Below are 11,525 nucleotides of genomic sequence, written 5' to 3'. Positions count from 1 at the left end.
AGTCTGCACATTTGAGACGCAACTGAGACCCTAAACAACCACTCAGGACTTAAACAGAACAAGGAAACGGTGAGCAAGAGAACCCAGACGCAACGAAGTCTGCAGGGACGAAAAGCACAACCATGGGTCCCTGGGGAGGAGAGGCTACACAAGGACAATGCAGGGCAGCGCTGGCTGCAAAGTGTGCAAGGGACTTCCTGTGGCTGACGAACATGGCTGCCATTGAACTGCTCCCTGAAAATGGGTGCACTTTATTGTCCATATTTTAGAACGCTACCTTAAAGGGTTAAAAATCAGGTTCAAGTCGTATTGTTGTGGAGGAAATGAGTGGATGCCCGCAAAGTGCTTAGCTGGGAGCCCAGCACAGTGTAAGTGCAAGTAAATGGTAACCATGGCAACTTGAAAACAAGACTTTTGCTCAGTAAGTGGGACAAGACAGAGAAATAAACACACAGAGCAAAGGGGTGACAGGGGCCGGGGCCGCCTGGGGCAGCTGGCCCCTGCTCAGCCCCGATTCCGGCTGTCTTCATTCATTCATTCGCTGAACACGCACACTGGGCCAGCACCAGCACCAGAGAAGTCACCAGCGGCCACTCCTGCTCGCTGAGGTCACCTTAGACGTCCGACGCTGTGCTCAGCGCCTGCAAACTTAGGTTTTCGCTGTGTGATCTCTTCCGCCTCCTCTGTGACTATCATGTTTTCCATTTTGGGGCCAAGATGATGGACGATCAGAGAGCAGAAGTGACTAACCCAAGGCTGCACAGCTGCAAGGGGCTGCATTTGAACCCAAGTCTGACCCTGAAACCCACAAGCTACACATCCCTTGGCCGTAAGGAGTCCCAGGCTGGTGGGGGCACAAACACATTAAACAGGTCCCCTTGGGTTCTTAGCCTCTGAGCCCCCAGACAGGCTGCGCTCAGCCCTTTCAGACCCTGAAGACACCAAGGCCTGCCCCCGCACCGGCTCTTCTACCCCACCAGTACTGCCTGAGCCTGGCCCGCCTCTCCCTGGACCTCCGGGGCGATTTGTAGGGGCAGCGCCGGGCTGGATCCCCAGCGAGGACCGAGGACCATACTTGAGCTTGTCCATTGCTCCAGGAGCTGGCCTGATTCTGCCCATCTTGTCCTCACCCCAGGCCGGCCCCTCACCAGCCCTGCCCTCCTCCAAGCCTCCCTCCGGTTCAGGTTTGTTTTTAATTCACAGCTCATTAGCAGACCACAGAGGACAGAGGCACCCTGAGTCCAAGGGACCCTCAGGCAGGCAGCCCCCTCCTAAGGAAACCAGCTCTTTGTGAAGCCAGGGGAGGGGGCTGGGACCCGGTTGTGGGCTGCCCCCTCCGCAGTGGGGCCTGGGGTTCAGCTTGCGAGAGGGGGCAGAGACAGAAGCAGCAGCCCCTCCTCCGGAGCTGGAGCAGGACAAGGACAGTTAATTCCTCTGCTCTTATCAGCTGGGCACAGGCACTGGTTGCATAGCAACCCAGATTGCTCTCTGTCTCCAGTGCTCCAAAAAAAAAAAAAAAAAAAAATCAGCATTTTCTCCAACTCCACATCAGTGAGATGGAAAGGGGCTTGGGGCAGCCCAGGCTCCCTGCCCCCTCTTTTTCAGGAAGCCCCCTGCTCCTACAGCTCCCAATCCTAAGGACTTCACCTTTCTCTGGCCTCCCACATCCAGCCAACCCCTTCTACTGCAGCCTGGAATGTTCAAGGGGATGCTGGCCAAGCCAGGGGGCTGGGAAAAGGGCATGAGTTGGGGGAGCACCAGTTAGTCCTGACAATGGAATTTTTTTTTTAAATTTATTTGACAGATAGAGTTAGACAGTGAGAGAGAGAGACAGAAAGGTCTTCCTTCCATTGGTTCACCCCCAAAATGGACGCTACGGCCGGCGCTGCACCAATCCGAAGCCAGGAACCAGGTGCTTCCCCCTGGTCTCCCAAACACCTGGGCCTCCACTGCACTCCCAGGCCACAGCAGAGAGCTGGACTGGAAGAGGAGCAACCGGGACTAGAACCTGGTGCCCATATGGGATGTCGGCGCCGCAGGTGGAGGATTAACCAAGTGAGCCACGGTGCCAGCCCACCAATGGAATTTTAAAGATTATTTATTTAAGGGAGAGAGAGAGAGAACACAAGATCTCCAATCTGCTGGTTCACTCCCTGAACGCCCAAAATGGCCAGGGCTGGGCCAGGCTGAAATCAGGACCCAGAAATTCAGTCTGACCTCCCACTCGAGTGTCAGGGACCCAGCTACTTGAGCTGTCACCTGCTGCCTCCCAGGGTGTACCTTAGCAGGAAGCTGGAGTCAGCAGCAGGAGACATCAAACCCAGGCACTCAGCTACGGGATGCGGGAACCCAGCCGACCTGGTATGGGATGCAGGTGTCTAACTGCTGGGCCCAACACGTGCCGCGCCTGGCTCTGTATTTCAGCAAGTCCTTCAGGGAGTCCTGGAGCTCATTCAGCTCTGAGAACCACTGAACTGGGAAGAGGGCGCCATGGAGGGGCTGCCTGCGGTGCGGAGGAGCTGCAGGCAAGGTCAGGTCTAGCAGTGTCCTTTGCCAGCTCTGAAGTCTCCCTCCTTCCATGGCGTCCCTAGAGAGGCGCTCGCGGGAAGGCAGTGCTGCTCTTCTCCTGGGTTCCTTTCGACCTCCCCTGATGCTACCGTCTGTCTTTGTTTTTCTCTGCCATAGAGGCCAGCATCCATCACAATGCCAGAACTGTGGATGACTGTGGGCTATTCCCATGTTCACGAGCCCATGTCACATACAAGTGCCACACCAACCACTCCGATGGACAAAGACCCCAAACCCTGATTCCCGACATTCTGCAGGTGTGTGGTTGGCCAGTGCGCTCCGCCCAGCACTAACGGCCTACGTACGGGAGTTAGCCAGCAGCAATGCCCCGGGAGCACCCTGCACTGCTTTACCCAGCTTTTGTCTGACGAGCCTGAGCTCACTGCTGGCCTTGACCGAGACACCACTTCTTCCAAAAAGCCCTCTCCCAGCCAGCCATGCCCGTATCACAGGCCCTCAGCCTCCCCCACCTCTCACTCCTGACTGCTCATTTAACTCTCTCTCACTCGCACTGTGCCCCTGGAACCTGATAATTATGAGACAGGAACTACGGTTTTCACTCCCATTCAACAGATGAGGAGACTGAGGCACAGGGAGTAAAATGCATGGCTGGCCGGCCCAATGTAGCCTGCCTCTAACACACACATTGGTTGCCATTCCAGGGAGGGAGGAGAAAAGAGAGAGAAAAGGGCGAACCTCTCCTGGGTGTCTTCAGAGCCCCTGGGCCTGACAGAGCTGAGCCTTGTGCAAGACCACGGGCCGCTTTATCTTGCCTACAAGGAGCCGGTGTTTTTGCTGTGGCTCAGCCATGGGCCCAGGAATCTCGAGGGGCAGCGGATCATCCCTGCAGGCCCTTGGCTGGCAGCACCCTCAGCTCCCCCTACCTCTGCCACTGTCGCCATTAGCGCTGCAAATTAGCATGGTAATTGCCTTTTAACTATTCATAGCTGGGAAAGAGACCCGGCAGGCCCCGCCTCTCCCCCTCCTCCCCCTGCCTAGAGAGCTGCACCGGCTTCCCTCCCCAAGCCTGGCCACCCTCTCCGCCAGGCACCTCAATCTCCCAATCCTCAATTTCCCCATACCCACGCTGAAGGCAGTAATCCAAGCCTCAGAGGTTTATTGTGGTGCGTGCACAATGCCTCCCACAGCTGCGGGCGCCCGTGCAGTAACGGTAGCAATTACTACCATTACTGTGCATTACTGTGTTCCGAGAGCTGGGAGGGGCGGGCCTACACAGGCCGGCCGCACAGCCAGGGTTAGTGGAAGTGTCCTGCAGTGGGAGCGGGACAAGGATGGACACCGGCACCCAGCGAGGCCAAGAGGGACCCAGGGGGAGGGTAGCCCTGCACCTTCTCGGCCCCCTCCGAAGCTCCTATTGGCAGCATCTCCCTGGTGGGTGCAAACACCATGCGCTTCTCTCCAGGCCTGAGCGAGGCAGGACGCCTGACAGCGGCTAACAGCACAGCTACACATGACTAGTATTGTCAGTGATAACCCAGGAATTGCTAAGTCATCCTACTCCTAGGACTGACTGCTACACACAGCTCAGAAAACCAGCCCCTAACAACCCCCCTAGATCCGCCACCTCCAGGCCAATTTAAAATTCCCTGCACCACGGGATGTGTTCCGGCCTTAAATATATAAATCCTGCTCCAGAAAGACCCATCCTTAGGAGGGCAGGGGAGGAACAGCGCCTAACAGCCAGGCACTGGGCCGGGGGCCTGGGAAAGACGGAAGGGCTCCGGGCTCAACCCCGGGTTCCTCGTCCCGCCATTGTTCAATCTCGGTGCTCGGATTTTCTCGCCCACTAACAGTTTTCTCGGCTTTTCCTCGCCCGCCTAATGGCGGCCAACAGAACGGTGGGCACCAAGCGACGAAGGCCCGGGGTCGGCCGCCTCCTCCGTGCAGCGCCCGCCGGACCCCGAGCCGCGCTCCGCACCCTCCCGCTGCGGCTGTCAGGGTGTGCGGGGTTCGCCGCGCAGGCGCGGTGCGCTCAGGGCGCCGCTTCCCGCAGCTGCCCTGGGTCCCCGCGCTTTGTTCTCCGCGTGTGTACCTCCGGGGGGCCAGCGGCCCGCGGCCCGTGGCCCCCGCCCCAGCCCCTTTTCCTGCCCAGGGGCGGGAAGGGAAGGGAAGGGAATTTTAAGTTGAGTTCTGCGCAGTCGGCCCCCAGCCCCGTGCCCTCCCGTATGTTCTGTTCCTTCGTTGGGTGCGGGCACCCATTTAAGGTCGCAGAGGATTCTCAGGGCACCCAAATCCCGCTTGAGGGATCCGGGCGGACCTCCTGGAGGAAAGCCCGGCGGGAACGCAGAGACTGGGGCTGGGTGAGTGGGAAGGAGTTTTGATTATATTTGTGTTCTAGAAATATCCCTGTGGCTTGGGGGTGGGGGTGGGGGGCTGCGGGGAGCGAGCAGGAACCGAACTACTTGAGCCATAACTGCCGCCTTCCAGGGTGCACGCTAGCAAGAAGTGGAATCAGGACGGGAAGCCAGGCACTGCAGTATGGGAGGTGGGCATCTCAGCGGGCGCCTTAGCTACAAGGCCGAATGTCCCCCCTACTAGCCAGTATTTGCTGTGTGCCACCCCCTTGGTGCTGTGCCGCCTGCTACACCCTGGCTTTCTCTTCTAGTCCTCACCTCAGCCCTGAGAAATCAAGACTGCTAGTAGCCCCATTTCCCAGATGAGGAAACAGAGGCCCGGAGAGGGAGAGAGAATGGCACATCCAAGTTCATGCAGCTACTAAGTGCCAGGCCCAGCATCTGAGCCCAGGAAGTGGTTGGCGCCCCAGGCTGTGCTGTCACCAGGGCCCAGCACAGCAGTGACTGCCGTGGCTCCTTAGAGAGGGTCAGACTCCTCCTGCGGTGACTCCTTCCCAGAGGCTCAGAGGCCCCGTGTTGCCCCAGCACAGGGAGTAGAGGGAGCGGGGCTAACGCCGAGTAACTCAGCCTGCCTTGGCCCTGCTCCCTGGGTTACAACATTGAATCCTCATAGCAAACCCACTGAGCCCTCCCCCGAGTGCCCCCACCCTCCTTAGAGCATCCCCGTTTCCCAGGTAGAGAAAGTGGGGCAATAGTGAGGCGAGCCGAGTTGCCGGAGGTCACACAGCTATCACGAGGAGGGCAGCTGGTGTCCGAACCCAGACGGCCTGGCTGCCCGTCCCGGCTGCCCTGACCACAGCAGGAGGCTGGAAGGGGCCAGCCGGCCCAAGCTGACCATTCTCTGTGCCAGGAGCGACTGGAGCAGGCATCGCCCTGTGGCCATCCTGCCCAGCGAGGCGCAGCCCCAGGAGCCTCGTCAGCCCAGCCGAGGCTGAGCTGAGATACCGTCTGCATCCCCGGTTGCTGCCACTGGACATCCTGTATTCAATCACTCCAGATTCATTTCTTCTCATCGTTCTCTGCTTGACTGTGATAAAGTCATTTTTATAGCACGAAGAACGTGCATTTCATTTGAATTAAGCCTGCGGGAGTCGATCAGTTTGTGTTGGAGAAATCAGGCTGATAAAGGAAGACATATTTCAATGGCCTTTTCCCTTTTAACCGATTGTTTTCCAGGGCATCGTTTAAAACGTCTCCTAAGGGGGAGGGGTCCACGTGACAATCTGCATACCACTGCTGGAACTTGGGCTGCTGAGGAAGGTCCCGGGCAGTGGCTGTGCTGAAAACCTCCCCCTCCGAGCAGCGAGCAGTGTCGCTGGGAGCTGGGGCTCTGCCCTCATGAGCAGGTCAGTGTCATCCCGGGAGTGGTTTATCACGGGAGTGTGTTTGGCATCAAAGCAAGCTTGGCCCCGACCTTGCTCTCTAGTCCTGGCCCCCTCTGATCCTTCCACCTTCTTCCGAGGGACGTTGCAGCCCTTATTCATGCTGCAGCCTTGCTCTTGAACTTCCCAGTCTCCACAACTCTGAGCAATACTTTTCTGTTCACTGTAAATTAACCCAATGTTGGGTGTTCTGCTGTGGCCGTAGAAAGTGGGTTAAGGCAGCCACTGAGAAGCCTGCTGTAGGAAGGGTCTGAATCTTCCTTAGAGAACCCAGGAAAGGAGCTCTGCCATTATCTGCGTCAGGCGGTGGCTGCCCAACCTCTGGGGAGGGGCGCCCTGGTGTGCAGAGAATTATTTCACATGTGGAAGGGCTCTCAAGGACTTGGGTCCAGCTCAAGGCCATCAGCTCATCAGCAGGGTTCATTTAAATAATACTTATCACTCCAGGTTCCTCAACGCATACAGGACAATCCCGAGCGCCCTATGTGGTAACCAACGCCTTACTCACCTTCCCAGGATGGTCTGGAATCATTGTCCTCCAACTCTCTGATTCTGTTGCTTCAGCACATGCCAATCCCCAGGACCCTAGGCAGCCCCCATGGTGCTTCCTCCTCCTAAAATGTCACCAGTGTTGTCCACCTTGGAGAACACATTTGCATATCCCAGACTCATCCTTTGTATCGTCTCTCCTAAGTCCATACTCACCTGAGCCATCAACTGACTGCAGTTGCATGCATTACCCAGGCAAGATCAGTAGAATTGCCCAATCCATCTAAAGACCCATGGAAAATAATACATCATTATTGTTTTACGCCTCTACGTTTTAGAAATGGTTTGTTACACAGCAAACAACTAACACAATCCTGCTGAGCTCAGTAGCAACTGTCTTCAGTTCACTTTCTTTTCCATTGTCACGCAGAGGAGCACACAGGATCCCCCAGCACCACTGGCAAAGCCAGGCGCGAGATTATCTCCTGTATTCATCAATGGAAGGACTGTAGTTGGAGTGAGAACCAGCTGAGTTCATACCTACCGGCAGGTCAGTGGCAGACACTTGAGTTGTCCAAGGTTCCGAGTCTTCCGTTCTGGGGAACCTGTGGCATTCTCTGCACCTGGCCCCTCCTGCCTCAAGGACATCCTACTCAACCCCCACGCTGGGGACTTGGCTGTTACGCTGACACCCAAGAGAACAAGCTCTGTAGTGGGAAAAGAGGGTGTGACAACATCTGCGGAAACTGGACTGAAGCAGATCAGTGGCATCTTCTCCCTTCACCCCTCCCTCCCAGGAACCTTCTGACCATGTTAATAAAAATCCAGCTTTATGTAAATACCCTATCCTCCAAGTAATAAATGCCATTAGCTGAGCCTGTCTGAGCAACCACAGGCTTTTAAACATCCATTTGAAAATCTTTGAAAGCTCTCTTGAGGCTCTTGCTCATAATTCACTAAGTGGAAGTTGGTAATAACTGTGTTAAATGGCCAGGCCCTGCAACTCGCAGGAGGTGTGTCTGTTTGTGTGTTGGTGGTGGGGGTTCTAGGAAGAGGATGCCCTTCCTTCCATGCTGATCCGTTACTTATTTTTAAGAGTTCTCCTGGGGATTCACAGTCCTTTGATGAGCTACTAATGAAAGAGCCAGATCTGACAATTAATTTCCTGGGAGTTATTATTTGTTGTTTTGGCAACAATTCTCTGAGAAGCTTTAAATCTTACCTGGCTTCCCAACGGTTCAGAAGAGCCATGGGTTGAGGAGAAAAAATGGATTTGTACCTGTTTATTCATTAGATCCGGATTGAGCATCTGCTATGTGCACTGCACTCAATCGAGATGCACCCCTTTTCATTTGGGGATCATCGCCCAACCTGGTAGGGGTGAGACAGGCAGAAACCATACGGGCGTGATACCTACTATGTAGGAGACAATGTAGGGAGCGGTGGGACTCAGGGGAGACTTCCAAGAGGAAGAGTCCTTGATGATGACTGTAGCCGGCAAACTAAATAAGAAGAGAGGCAAAGGGAGTGCTCTGGGAAGAGGGGCCGACATGTTCAAAGATTCCAGGAAGAGAAAGAGTATCTACAAAATGCTGGTGATGTGATAGGGTACTGAGAACTCTCGGTGCTGGTGGGAATGTAAATTGGTGTAGACATTCTGGGAAACCATTGGACATTTTCTAGCAAAGATGGTGATACGCAAGCCCTCTAACTCTGCAATTTCACTTCTTTCCAGAAACACTTCTTTTACATTGGGATACGTAAACACAATGATCACAGCTGTGTGGTATGTAACAGCCAATAACTGGAAACAATCCAAATACCTATCAAAGGTAGAATGCTTAATTGTGGGGGCTGGCACTGTGGCATAGCAGGTAAAACTGCCAAATGCAGTGCTGGCATCCCATAAGGGTATCAGTTCGAGACCCAATTGCTCCATTTCCAATCCAGCTCTCTGTTTTGGCCTGGGAAAGCAGTGGAAGGTGGCCCAAGTGCTTGGACCCCTGCATCCACATGGGAGACCCAGAAGAAGCTCCTGGCTCCTGGCTTTGGATTGGCGAAGCTCTGGCTGTTGCAGCCATCTGGGGAGTGAACCAAAGGATAAAAGACTCTCTCTGGCAGCGCCGTGGCTCAACAGGCTAATCCTCTGCCTTGCGGTGCCAGCACACTGGGTTCTAGTCCTGGTCGGGGCTCCGGATTCTGTCCCGGTTGCCCCTCTTCCAGGCCAGCTCTCTGCTGTGGCCTGGGAGTGCAGCGGAGGATGGCCCAAGTCCTTGGGCCCTGCACCCCATGAGAGACCAGGATAAGTACCTGGCTCCTGCCTTCGGATAGGCGCTGTGCGCCGGCCGCAGTGCGCCGGCCATGGCGACCATTGGAGGGTGAACCAACAGCAAAGGAAGACCTTTTCTCTGTCTCTCTCTCTCTCACTCGGCTTGTCAAAAAAAAAAAAAAAAAAAAAAGATGCATACAACATGATTCTATTTATGTTAAATATAAGAAGGTGAGATTAAAATGTTATTTGGGGATGCATACAAAGGTGGTAAAGCTATTTAAAAAAAGCAAGGGAATGGTTGACCATAGAAGGCGGAATACTGTACTGTTTTAGGAGGAGCAAAAGGGTATGATTGGGAAGAGTCGTGTGGGGAGTTTCATGTTCTGTTTCTGGATTCATGTGGTAGTTCCATAGGCATTTGCTTTAAAATTATTAAATGAACCAGTTTACATACTGTGATTTTTACAGATTTGTGGTATAGTTCATGCTTTTTGTGTTTAGAAGGGTTAAAAAGAAAGCATCACTCTGGCCCCAGTTCTGGATCTCCACTCTGGACATGATCATGGACACCTGGCACACGCACAGCATGGCTGGGGGTGGCTCTCGGGGAAACTTCTGAGCAGCATCCTGCGTGTGTGTGTGTGTGTGTGTGTGCACATGCATGGCATATTCAACAGGTGACCCTTACAATGACACTACCAAGGGCTGTCTAGTACCTGAAGTCGTCTGGACTCTATTTAAATTATCTCCACAAGATGGTGTGGCTTGGTCCCCACAGGAGCCCAGGTGGGCCTGGCTGTGAGTTTCCTGGAGTTAGAACGGAGCCAGGTGATGCTTTGGGAGGACATCAGGAGGAACTGGGCCCTGCTTTGTCTTTTTACCTGCAAGTCCCCAAAGTGAGTTAGGATCTGGGGGTACAATCTGGTTGCAGAATCTGACTTCAGGGTCCTGTGTCCCTCTCACATGGACTCTGCTGTGGGCATGCTGGAACGGACACCACTATGGGAATCAGGCCTGGTTCTGAGTGTCTGAGTATTTGACATAAGTTGGCCTTGATGTAGGGTTGGGCAAAGAGATGGGTGTCCACAGGTGGTTGGAGCTAGAAGGAATCTAAGTGATGATTTGAATCCAGGCCTTAATACCCTTTGGCTGTTGATTAAGTCTCGAGTCAGTGTTGTTATAACTGTGCACTTGGAAGGGTGATGGTTGTTTTGAAACAAGTCATGCAGTGTGGAAGTGTTTGGTTTTTACATTATGTTTCCCGTTCCCCTTATAATCTCATCTCCTGAGAGAACCATATTAACAGTCTGGGGTGTTTTCTCCCACACATCATGCCAAGCTAATACATATATATGCAAATGCAGTCTGGAGCTTTCTCCTTTTTCAAAACAATATCATATTGTACTCATTACTCTGTGATTTGACATTTTCCTATTATAATGTACCGTGGACATCATTCAAGATCAACCCTTCCAGATATAATAGATTGTCCTCCATAGCCGTGGAATATTTGTCAGTTTGGATATGGCAGAATTTATTCAACTAGTTTCTTGTTTATAGACTTTTAAGTGATGTCCAATTTTTGCTGCTATAACTAGTGTTCAATAAACATCCATTGGTTATGTTCACGTGTCCTGTTGCATTTCTTTCTGTAGGATAGATTCCCAAAGCTACATTGCTGAGTGAAAGAGTCCACTTTTAACTTTAATAAATCCTGACAGGTTATTCTCTCAAAATGTTGCTGTCATTCACACTTTCTCCAGGGACACAGGGAGTTCTCATGTCTCTGTAACCTCTCCACATGGGCTATCATCAATTCACAAGATTCTCCTACCCCACAATGATGAGCAAGTGAGCAAAAAGGAAAAAAGCAGAAATGAAAAACAAACAATACCTCAAAATCACAGTATTTTATTTTTAATTACTTATTTGAGAGGCAAAGAGACAACGCTAGAGAGAGAGAACTCCCATCTGCTGGTTCACTCACCCAAATGTCCGTAACAGAGCTGGGCTGGGCAGAAGTTGGAACAGGAACTCAGCCCAGGTGTCCCATGTGAGTGGCAGCAGCCCAATTACTTGAGCTAACACAGCTGCCTCCCAGGATCTGCATTAGGAGGAGACTGGAGTCAGGAGCTGAAAGTGAATATTGAACCCAGGCACTCCATGATGTGGGACATGGGTATCCTAATCCATGTCTTACAGGCTAGGCCAAATGCCTGCCCTACATATTATTATTTTAACTTGCACTTATATTAAGGTTCATCATCTTCTCAAATGTTTGTCCATTGCATTTCCTTCCCCATGAAGTGCTTTTTCATACCACTCGACTCTATCTTTGTATCAGGTAGTTTCTCTTTTTATTATTGGTTAGCAGACTGTCTTTGCATGTTAAGAACATTAAACTGTTGTCCATTGCACGATACTACATTTATCAAGATA

The sequence above is a fragment of the Oryctolagus cuniculus genome, chromosome 11 (genome assembly GCF_964237555.1).
Source record: "Oryctolagus cuniculus chromosome 11, mOryCun1.1, whole genome shotgun sequence".
Classification (NCBI taxonomy): Eukaryota; Metazoa; Chordata; class Mammalia; order Lagomorpha; family Leporidae; genus Oryctolagus; species Oryctolagus cuniculus.
The sequence above is the reverse complement of the archived record's forward strand: the minus strand, read 5'-3'. Positions refer to the sequence as shown.